The following is a 12,348-nucleotide window of genomic DNA, read 5'->3' on the forward strand; positions in this document are numbered from 1 at the left end:
ATTTATACATAAATATATTAATAATTAATTTTAATATATAAATAATATTTTTTATACTAATAANNNNTAATCGATTTTAGGTTAGTATAAAAATGAATTGGGATGATTTCGCATGTGCTTCTCATGGACTAATTATTAATGACAGTGTATTAAAACAAAATAGGAGCCAACACATTGAGAAGCAAACAAATGATGAATAATGATGGAACCCCACCTCCCTTTTTGCATTGTGTTTGGACTTGTTGTCCAATGTGCACACGTCTCCGAATACATACATACATTCATACATACATGGCACATGCTTTATGCAACATGCACCAATTAAATCCCTTGGTCATGCCGACTATGATCATCATCACTTTCTTAGCTAATTTATACTTACACTCATATTTATATTCACAATTTCTACTAAAATATTTTAATATGAATATCCTTAACAGGTGTTCTTTGCAACATCCATAGGTTGCTGGAACCACCAAATTCACAGCTAATAATATGGAAATATTTGCAGATGCTCCGTGATTCACACATCACATACAGTTTTCTTATTATTCCGATAATTAGACTTTGTTGGAATAAATTATTTTATTAATTCAGATCACCTATATTGAATTACTAAAAAATATAATATAATACAGAAGTTTATCTATACTCATAAGAGTTAGAAATTGATAGAAAGATTTGGATCTTGTGGTTCTTTCGATCTTTCTCAACCAAAGCCTTTTGTATTCCTAGGTGGCTGAACTGCAACTCTTTTGATGGAAAAAGAACAACAAATGCGGCTTTGGTATATTGGGGACCGAAACCCTGAAGGCCTATTTATATTTGAGCATGGCACCCATTAAATCCTAAAACCCAAATAAAATAGTATCTAAAGTCCAAAAGATAATATATCTAAAATCCAAAAGATAATTATCTAAAGAACAAAAGATAATATCCGGTTTTATTCTCATTTAATTTCAAATCAAAAATAATAATGACTTATTCAATTAGCATTTATTACAATAAATGAGATCATCATTATATAAGTCATTTAATTTGAAATAGCATAATTTGTTATTATAATTAATATATGTATTGCCCACAAATAAATTAGGAAATTAAATAATTTCCTAACAATCTCCCATTTGGGCTATACATATATTCTTTCTTAACATAATCACATCTTATAAACTTTATGCGCGCATCTGAATGCTATTTCTCTCATTACTTAAACAATCTGGTCCGTCTCATACATTAGATATGGAACTACCGCAGCTTTTATCACATTAATGTCGTGACTAAACCACGACAATCACCATCCTAACATACTTAACGACATAGATCAAAATTGGATGAGTAATATGGAAATTACATGCCAAGTGATCTCATGCATGTCTATTTCCAGCTGGTCCAACTTTAAAACTTTATTGAGATCAAACACAATACAAATATTGCAAAATGAACATTTCACATGATATGAAATAAACCATCAACTTAATTCTGTAGAAAAATAACTCAATATCTGTCATAGGACATACAACATAAAATAAACTCCCACTAAACCAAGGCATCACAAATATTGACTCCCATTCGAGCAGTGTGCTCATGAAAGACTTTAGGGATCAATTCCTTGGTTATTGAGTCTGCTAGCATATACTCTGTTCCTATATGTCCTATGGAAATATGTTTTTCTTAAACTTTCTTCTTGACAACTAAGAACTTGATGTCTGTATGCTTCGATTTTGTCAAGCTCTTATTGTTATTGGAGTATAGTACTGCTGACTTATTGTCATAAAATATCTTTAATGACCTTTTAATGTCATCTACTATATGAAGCTCAGTGACAAAGTTTCGCAACCATATGCGATGAAATCGGAATCAGAGTACCTAATGATCTCCAAATTTTTTGATCTCCGATAAGTAAGCATGTAATTCTTTGTTCTCTTTAAATAACGCATTACGCGTTTAACAGCTATCCAATGATCCATGCCCGGATTGCTCAAGTATTTACCCAACACTCCCACTATAAATGATATATCGGGATGTGTGCAGACTTGAGCATATATTAAATTTTCTAGTGCTGATGCATAAGGTTTATCATGCATTGCTGTCTTCTCAAAATTATTTTGCGACATTGCTTGAGACTAAACTTGTCTCCTTTAGCTACGGGTGTGTCCATTGGTCTACAATCTTTCATGCCATATCTACTTAAAATCTTTTCGATATAGTTCTTTTGTGATAATTCAAGAATACCTTGAGAGCGATCTCTTAGTATCTCGATTCCTAATACAAAAGAGGCATCACCAAAATCTTTCATTTCGAATTTGTTCGATAGAAATTTCTTAGTTTCATGCAACAAGCCTATATCGCTACTGGCAAGTAGAATGTCATCAACATGTAAGACCAAAAGGATGTATTTACTCCCACCGAACTTGCGGTATACACTCATCTATGATATTTACCTCAAAACCATGAGATAATGACTTGATGAACTTGTGATACCATTGACGGAAAGCTTGTTTGAGACCACAGATGAATTTTTTCCTTTCTCTATTGGATCTCCTTAATGACACTTTTTTAGGTTGTTGAGCTTGCTGTATGGATTGGGATTGAGGAGAATTCTCATTATTTTTCTGTGTTGTAGCAGTATCTTGAGCAACAACGATATTCTCATTATTATCTTGTACTGTAACTGGATCTACAGTAGAATTCTCATTGTGCTCTTGTACTATAACTGTGTCTTGAACAACAATACGTACAAAGACCTGATCATTGTCAGTTACAGAATCCTCATCAAAAGAAACATTTCTAATATTTTCTTCCCCCCATACTCAACATCCTCAAGAAATCTCGCATTTCCCATTTCAAAATAGGCCTTAATGCAGGATTGTAAAACTTGTACCCCCGTGAACACTCAGCGTAACCAACAAAGTAGTAACTAATTGTTCTTGAGTCCAATTTTCTTTCATGCAGCCTATAAGGTCACGCCTTAGCTGGACATCCCCAAATATGCAAATGCTTTATACTGGCCTTTTTCCAGTCCAAATTTCATATGGATTTTGTTAACTGCTTTGCTTGGCACCTTATTAAGGATGTATACTGCGGTCTTTAAGGCTTCTCTCTAGAGTGATTCAGGCAAGGAAGAATGACTAATCATACTTCTCACCATGTTCTTAAGAGTTTGGTTCCTTCGCTCTACAACACCATTCATGCTAGGTTTGCCTGGCATGGTGTATTGCGGAACAATACCACACTCCTCTAGGAAAAGAGCAAAAGGCCCGGGACTTTACTCACCTGAACCGTCATATCTTCCGTAGTATTTACCACCACGATCAGATTTGACAGCTTTAATTTTCTTTCCAAGTTGAAGTTCAACTTCAACTTTGAAAGACTTGAAAACATCCAAGGCTTGGGACTTGTCATGAATTAAATATAGATACCCGTAACGAGAGTAATCATCTATAAACGTAATAAAGTACCGTTATCCACTCCAAGAGACAGTAGGAAATGGGCCACATATATCGGTATGTATCAGTTCTAAGACATCTTTAGCTCTCTCGGCACCTAATTTTCTTTCGTTTGTCCTTTTCCCCTTTATGCACTCAATGCAGACTTCAAAGTCTGCCAAGTTTAAGGGTCCAAGAATTCCATCCGACACGAGCCTTTGAATTCTCTGTTTAGAGATGTGACCTTGACGTTTGTGCCATAATGATGCCAAATTCTCATTTAGTTTTTTGTGTTGTACCCGTTTGCAGTATTTCATTATTATAGGAATTTAAGTCAAGCCTATATAGAAACTGACTTTATTGTTTTCGAATGAACAAAAATAGCCTGATTTGTCCAAATGAAAAACAGAAACCAAATTTCGTCTAAATGTCGGTACATAAAATGTCTCTAATAAATCCAAGTAAAATCCACTCGTGGAACATAATCTAAAAGTTCCTATAGTTTCGACTGCAACTATATTACCGTCTGCCACATAGATGTATCTTTCAGCATCACTTGGCGGTCGGCTCCACATGCAACTCTACATAGTAATACTTACATGAGTAGTAGCAGTAGAATCTACCCACCAAGTATCAACATGTGCATAACTTAAACTAGTCTCAGAACAAACGAAAGTAAGAATTATACCCTTCTTTACACGCTAGGTGGCATATTTGGTATAATCCTTCTTCATGTGTCCCACCTTCTTAGAGAAGAAACAGGTTGAAACTTGATCCTGTTTCTTAATCTTTTTCTGTTGAGAAGGCACATCCGCAGTAGTATCACGCTTTCTTTTATACTGAGAAGATGAAGTCATGTGAGTACTTTCAGTCTTATCTTGTTGTAGCCTCTCTTCTTCCTGTACACAGTGAGATATATGCTCATTTAAGGACCAAGTGTCCTTCAAAGTGTTATAACTCACTTTGAATTGCCCAAAGTGTGCAAGAAGAGAAATCAAAATGAAATGCATGAGTAAATCTTCAGACAACTCTAACTTTAGTGCTTTCAATTTTGAAATAAGATGAGACATTTCCATAATGTACTCCCTTAGGTTCCCTTTACCTTTATACCTCATGGAGACAAGTTTGCTCAAAAGACTACTTGCCTTCGCCTTTTCATTCTTAGTAAAGAATTTTTCAACATCTTTTAGGAACTGTTTGACATCTTTATCCTCAGTAATTGAGTCCCGAAACACCTCAGGAATTGAGCGTTTCATGATCATAAATTCATAATGCTCATTCGATTGGATCTCTCTCACTTCTCTATTTTAACCTCATTGAGGTTTTTCCGGAGTGGAAGTGGATTTCTCCTCTCGAAGAGCTATATCTAGATCCATACAACCGAGGAAAATCTCCACGGTATCCTTCCAAACTTTAAAGTTTGAACCATTCAGCATAGGAATACTGCTAATTTGTGCAGAAACATTGGTAATTAAAGCCATAGTTTCTGGATTAGAACAAATAAACATGCAGTAAACATTAGTTAAATAATGGAAAAAAAATCCATATTGAGATATCTAGAACAATATTAATTTTCAATCTTTGGATAGAAAAATTAACTGTAAGTGATACTCTCATTGCAGTAATCAAATATTGTCAAAATTCCTGTCACACATTAAGCCTTTCTTTGGACTGACTTAATGCACACATGGAAACTTAAACTTCGCAACCTATTTATTACCGCATATATTTTCTATTAATTGGCCAAACAATAATCTTCCATTGGGCCGATTATTGACCGCATAATTAATAGAAAATAAACAAAAGTGTGCAATGCTTATTATTTGGCCAAACAATAAACTTCCTTTGGGCCGATTATTGTTCGCATAAATAATAAGCATTACTTTATTCTTAATTAGTTACCCAAATATGTATTTACCATTAATATGTGTATGTAATTCGGCCTAATACAGACCTTCCTTTAGGCTGATCAATATTCGTATGAATTACATATCACCATATTCCTAATGTTTTAAATAAATTAATTTTCACAAAAGAGGCTGCTTTGGCAGCATAATGTTCAGTCAATTTATTCTAAAACCAAATCTTTATAAAATAGATGGTATAATAATCCAAATTGTTACTAATTTTCTTATATAACAATTAATTATTTTTTTTTATTATTAATATGTACATATAACTTGGCCAAATATAAATCTCCTTTTGAATCAACTAATATTTACATAAATGACATACATATTAATCCTTATATTCTAAACAGATAACCACTTAATTTTATTTATCAAAATAATTTTATAAGCATCATCTCAAAAAGAAAAGAAATAACCAGACACAGGACGTATCCATCACAAACACACGGCAATGTGTATAGCCGAAAAACAACATAATTATGTCTCCAAATTTACATACATAATACTATAATAGTACAAGTATATATACAGAAAGAGAACTAACCCATAATGGCATATATATAATGCAGGCACAGTAAATTATAGGGTAAAAAACCCTAATAAGCTAAGGAAAGTTTCGCATTACGTAAATAAGCCAAAAGCAAAATCGTTTTAGCAATGAGCCAAGGTCTATTTTTATGTAATTCGAACCAGTCTGGTTCGAACTACATTCCTTAGTAAATCGAACCAACATAGTTCGAATTAGGAGAAGAAAAAGTTGAACGTAATTCGAACCAATGTGGTTCGAACTCAAGCTCCACATAATTCGAACAAGGCTAGTTCGAATTATGCCTACTCTAGCAAACCATGTAATTCGAACCAACCTGGTTCGAATTACCCTTCTCGTGGCTCCTTAATAATTCGAACCGACCTGGTTCGAATTACTAGTGATTCGGCTATATAAGGAGTTCGAATCAGCCTCATTCGAACTATTCTTCCTTTCCCCTATCCCACCAAATCCCAGAGAAAACGACCCAGATTCTCTACGACGAAGACCTGAACGGAATACTCTGTTGATGGGGGACGATTCGGCACGGTTATATCGCTTGGACGGAGTTGCTCATATAGCCGGGGTCATCAACGAGGAGGTTAGTACAGAAAAAATTTCGTGGTAGCAGTATATGTGACTTAGTGGTTTTGCATGTGGTTTTAGTGGCGGTTTAGGTTAGCGGTAAATCGTAATGGTATTGCTGGTGGTTTAGTTGAGAGGTTTTGCATGCGGGTTAGATGGTGGTTTAGTTGGTGGTTTATCTAGGTGGTTTATGTTAGTGGTTTATGTTAGTGGTTTGTTTTAGTTGTTTTATGTTAGCTCTTTTATGTTAGTGGTTTATGTTGGTTTTTTATGTTGGTGGTTTATGTTAGTTGTTTTATGTTAGTGGTTTCTGTTAGTTGTTTTATGTTAGTGGTTTGTGTTAGTTGTTTTATGTTAGCTATTTTATGTTAATGGTTTTAGTTAAGCTGTTTTATGTTAGTGGTTCTACTTAAGCTATTTTATGTTATTGGTTTAGTTGTGTGGTATATGGGTTTGTTTTGCATGTGGTTCTCGTTCATGTATTTTTATGCGGTTTTATTTAATATGATGTTTTGTTGATGATTTATCGTGTTGGTTATGTTTGTCATTGGTTATGAAGCTGGTTCTAACAATGCGGTGCATTTCATGCGCAGCCTCACCGATGCATCAGGAGCATGCGGCGGCAGCAGGGCATGCGACTCGATGACAGATACGTTCCGTACTTGCAGATGGCCGGACTATACCATCTTGCAAGGCTGAACGATAGATGGTTCCATTTAGACGAGGCCTTTGTCAGTGCATTTGTCGAGCGATGGCGTCCGGAGACGCACACGTTTCATATGCCGTTCGGAGAGTGCACGATCACACTCCAGGACGTGGCATACCAGTTGGGTTTGCCAGTGGATGGGCATTACGTGAGCGGCTGCCTATCAGAATTCCAGATATACATCCAGGGTGGCCGTCCAGCCTGGGTGTGGTTCCAGGAGTTGCTTGGAGTGATTCCTCCTCCCAGCCAGGTTCAGAAGTACGCAGTGAACTGCAGTTGGTTCCAGGAGACTTTTGGTGAGTGCCCCGAGGGAGCCGATGACGAGACTGTGCGGCGATATGCCCGTGCGTACATCATGATGTTGTTGGGTACGCAGCTGTTTGCGGACAAGTCCGGCAACCGCATTCACATCAGATGGCTTCCCTACGTAGCTAGGCTGGAGGAGATGGGTACATACAGCTGGGGTTCTGCAGCACTGGCATGGTTGTACCGGTGCATGTGCCGAGTTGCGAACAGACATGTGGTCAAGTTAGCGGGCCCACTTCAGCTACTTCAGTCTTGGATCTTCTGGCGATTTCCTCGGTTTAGGCCTGCAGGGTATGAGATGTTCAGCTGGCCATTGGCCTCGAGGTACTCTACTCATGCCTTCTCTATTTCAATTTAATATGCATAACTTCATGTTCATTAATAATGTATTACAAACCCTAAATACACATTTAACTAGCCATAAGACACTTGTATGGTGCAGGTAGTCCGGGTACAACCCTTCCGGTAGCGAGAAGGGTCCTAGAGTGCAGATGTGGAGGCTGAGGATAGACTGGTTACAGGACAGGGAGGTCAGTACGCTACTTAATAAGTTTCTCTATTTAACCACACTTTATGAGTTGGGACCATGAGTTGCCCTGATATTAGGGAGTTCTCCGTGCAGTTTATCTGGATGCCGTACAGCAGCCCTGACGTACTTCAGGTTGTGCATCCAAAGGCTTTGGAGCCTCGGCATATGGCGTTGTGGCGGTCTGTGACGTCGCTGATCTACTTTACCGTCATAGAGTGGCATCAGATAGATAGGGTTCTTCTGCAGTTCGGAGGGGTGCAGCCCCGTCCGAATCCCGCCCTGAACATCGACTTTCTGATGTCGAAGGACGGCAGAGGCGGTGATCGATGGTTCCCGTACCATTTGCAGAAGTGGCATCTATATTGAGACGACCGTGCGGAGACCGTGCTGAGGTTCGATGTTGTTGCCGACCCTGGACCGTCGCATGAGTTCCTCGAGTGCTGAGGTTCGATGTTGTTGCTGACACCCTTCAGGATTGAGTTCACACACTCGGAGATATTCGTCGTCATGTGACCGAATTTCCGTTGCTCATCACGATGCTGAGTCCACAAGGAATAATCAATCCGGTTCGCCCACTCACACATCGCCAGGTCTTCTAACCGCAGAATATCAAACCAGTAATCAAACTCAACCTCGGTCTTGGCATACGCCGCATTCACTAGAAGCCTTCGTGCGTCTTTGCCCTTGAAGGTAAGGGAAAAGTTAGCCGCTACGTGTCGAATGCAGAATGCACGGTATGCAGATGGAGGTAACCAACCTCCGTCAGGAGCCTCAAGCACAGCCTTGATGCCGTTATGCCTGTCTGATATAACCAGCAGACCCGGCTGCGGTGTCACGTGCTGTCGAAGGTGGGAGAGAAAGAATGACCAAGACTCTGCATTCTCACCCTCTACTAGTGCGAATGCAACAGGTAGAATGTTGGAGTTCCCGTCCTGTGCAATCGCGATGAGCAAAGTACCCCCGTACTTCCCATACAGATGGGTGCCGTCAATGCTAACTAGCGGCTTGCAATGACGAAATGCCTCGATGAGCGGTGGAAACGTCCAGAAAAGTCTGTGAAAAAAAGCTTGAGACTCGTCTACTTGTCCACCAACTCAAATGGGGCTCGTCCGTAGGATTGCAACAGTACCAGGCATCGTCAACTGGACTCCGAACACCCACCTGGGGAGCTCGTTGTATGATTCATCCCAGTCACCGTAGATGAGGGCAATAGCCTTCTGCTTCGCCATCCAGACCCTCCTGTAAGTCGGCCTAAACCCAAAGTGTGCTGCCGTGGCATTTAGGAGCACCTTGATGCTGACGGATGCATCAGCCCTAACCATTGGCATAATGAACGCCGATATCACATGATAATCCAAACTCCTGTGGTCACTCGAGATGGAGGTCGCAAGACAAGTGTGAGGTCCATTGTATCGTTTGACCTCCCAAATGCCCTTGCGCTGCTGGAGACTCAGTCGAATCAACCATGTGCACCCATTCCCAAACTCAGAACACTTGCCCACATAACGGCGATGATCAGACTCCACTACCTTGTACTGTACCCCTCGTCGGATGCTGTAAGTCTTCACACTTAACAGGGCCTCATCTTTATCCTGAAATTGCTGACCAACCTGAAACTCTGTCAGACCAGCAGTCCCTTCCGCATCTCTAGCTCCGAATCCAACAAAGTGACCAGAAACCCCCTCCTGCCTCATGGCATCCAAGTCCAAAGAGAAAAAATGTGGTGGATACTGCTGTGTGCCAGAGCTAGAACCACCTGCCGCCAATGCAGGCTCACTCGCTCCAATATCATCGCCGATGTCATCATCAATCATATCCGGCTCGACGTCATCCTCCTCTCCATCACCCAACAATCCGTCTCCAACGCCAAGCGGTGCAACGCCCTGTAAAGTGTTCGGCATAATATCAAATGATCCTGCCTCGTCGCCTACGCTGCCATTGAGATCAGCAGCAAAAGACGGGGAGGCGACAGGTTGGACCGCTGGCTCGTACACAGGGACGGAGGAAGAAGCAACGGCAGGCCTGGAACTAGAATCGGCTACCGTGGCTAAAGTGGTGGTATTCTGGTTCGAACCCCCTGAGCTGGATACCACATCAACCAGCTTTGCCAACAATTCTGGTGTCCTGACCTCCGGAAACTGCCACCGACAAAGAAACATGACTTGCAAGTCCTCATCACTACCAATCGTGAAACAATTATACTTCACGGTATCCTGGAAGACCGTGATTGGAATGCGATAGAAAAATTTCTTAACCCGCTTCGCACCTTCCAGACCAAGTTTCATCAGCACAGATTGGACAAGGTCATCATAGCTCGTCGTAGGACTCACGACAATACAGAGAGGATCCTTATCTGTGAACTTCACACCGAAACGTGTTTTCCTCTTAATGGATCCTCTGTGGTGAACCAAAACAACAAAACTCTCCTCACTAGCCATCTTACACCCTCTAATGAGAGCAACTCATGTTTACAACCATATATATACTGCTCTGTCTCTCACTAATTCGAACCAGCCTCCATCGAATTAGGGATTGTGTAATTCGAACCAGCTTGGTTCGAATTACTTGGTGCAGCTTCTCTCTCTATAATTCGAACTAGCTTGGTTCGAATTACGTGTGTTGCTAGTTCGAACCAGCTTGGTTCGATTTATGTTTAATTCTTTCTTAGTAATTCGAACTGTTCTGGTTCGATTTACTTTGGCCTGCTTCTCTCTCTATAATTCGAACCATACTGGTTCGAATTACCTCCATTCATAGTTCGAACCATCTTGGTTCGATTTATTAAGAACGCTCAACTCGTAATTCGAAATGAGCTGGTTCGAATTACTACCAAATGCAGTTCGAACCACCTTGGTTCGAATTATATTAATGTATGATCCGGCGCATTACTGAAACCATTTTCGGTTTGGCTTATATACGTTAATTCTAGATGGCATTGGCTTATAATGATTTTTTACCCTAAATTATATATATGCAGTAGCAATAAACCGAACCATGTAAGGATGTTTAAAACAGTAAATTATATATATGCAGTAGCAATAAACCGAACCATGTAAGGATGTTTAAAAAATATATATGTATATAATTTTACAGTATAAAAAATTTCAAATACATACGACGTACGCATACACATATATTAATTCAAAAGGAATAAAAAATTGAATATTTTGATGATTAAATTATAGATGGCTCTGATACCACTTGTTGGAATAAATTATTTTATAAATCTAAATTATTCATATTGAATCACCAAAAAATATAATGTAATGCAGAAGTGTACCTATACTCATGAGAGTCAAAAATTGATAGAAAAATTTGGATCTTGTGGTTCTTTCGATCTTTCTCAACCAAAACCTTCTGTATTCCTAGGTGGCTGAACTGCAACTCTCTTTTGATTGGGAAAGAGCAACAAAGGCGGCTTTAGTATATTGGGGACCGAAACCCTCAAGGCCTATTTATATTTGAGCACGGCACCCATTAAACCCTAAAACCCAAATAAAATAGTATTTAAAGTCCAAAAAATAATATATCTAAAATCCAAAAGATAATTATCTAAAAAACAAAAGATAATATTTGATTTTATTCTCATTTAATTTTAAATCAAATAAGGAACAAAAGATAATATCCAGTTTTTATTCTCATTTAATTCCAAATCAAAAGTAATAATGACTTATTCAATTTAGCATTTATAACAATAAATAAAATTATCATTATATAAGTCATTTAATTTAAAATAACATAATTTATAATTATAATTAATATATATATATTATCCACAAATAAATTAAAAATTTAAATAATTTTCTAACAGTCTTCTCCTCCAATTATCATCCCTTCGTTTGGTCAACTCGATATTTTCAGCCACATACATTAATGTCATTCGTTAAGACCTGCAACGATATGATATGTCACCTTCTTTAGCTTCTATTGCCTTTGTCCTAACTCCCACCATTCCAAGCTATCAAGTAATTAATCACTAATCACAATAGATCCAAGAAATTTTGGTCTATCTTAAAGCATGCGCCATTTCTACTCTACTAATTAAAAACATGTATAGTTACTTCTTTCAGTTTTGTATACAATTTTTTTAACAATTTAACTAAGTATTCTTTAAAAGTCGTACTTAAAATTAAAATTTTTTATTTTAAAATTCTAAAATAAATCTTAAAACATTTAATTATTAACTAATACCATACAAAATTCTGAGCAGTCACATTCACCACACATCATAAACCCAGAGACGCAAGCAGTCCGTAGTTTATCATTCTCATTCTCAGCCACCGTTTATCTGGGCTACCGTCCTTCTCCACGCTCATCTACAATGCCATCTTCTTTTTCCTCGACGCTCATCATCGTTG

This window comes from Arachis ipaensis, chromosome B10, assembly GCF_000816755.2.
Source record: "Arachis ipaensis cultivar K30076 chromosome B10, Araip1.1, whole genome shotgun sequence".
Lineage (NCBI taxonomy): Eukaryota > Viridiplantae > Streptophyta > Magnoliopsida > Fabales > Fabaceae > Arachis > Arachis ipaensis.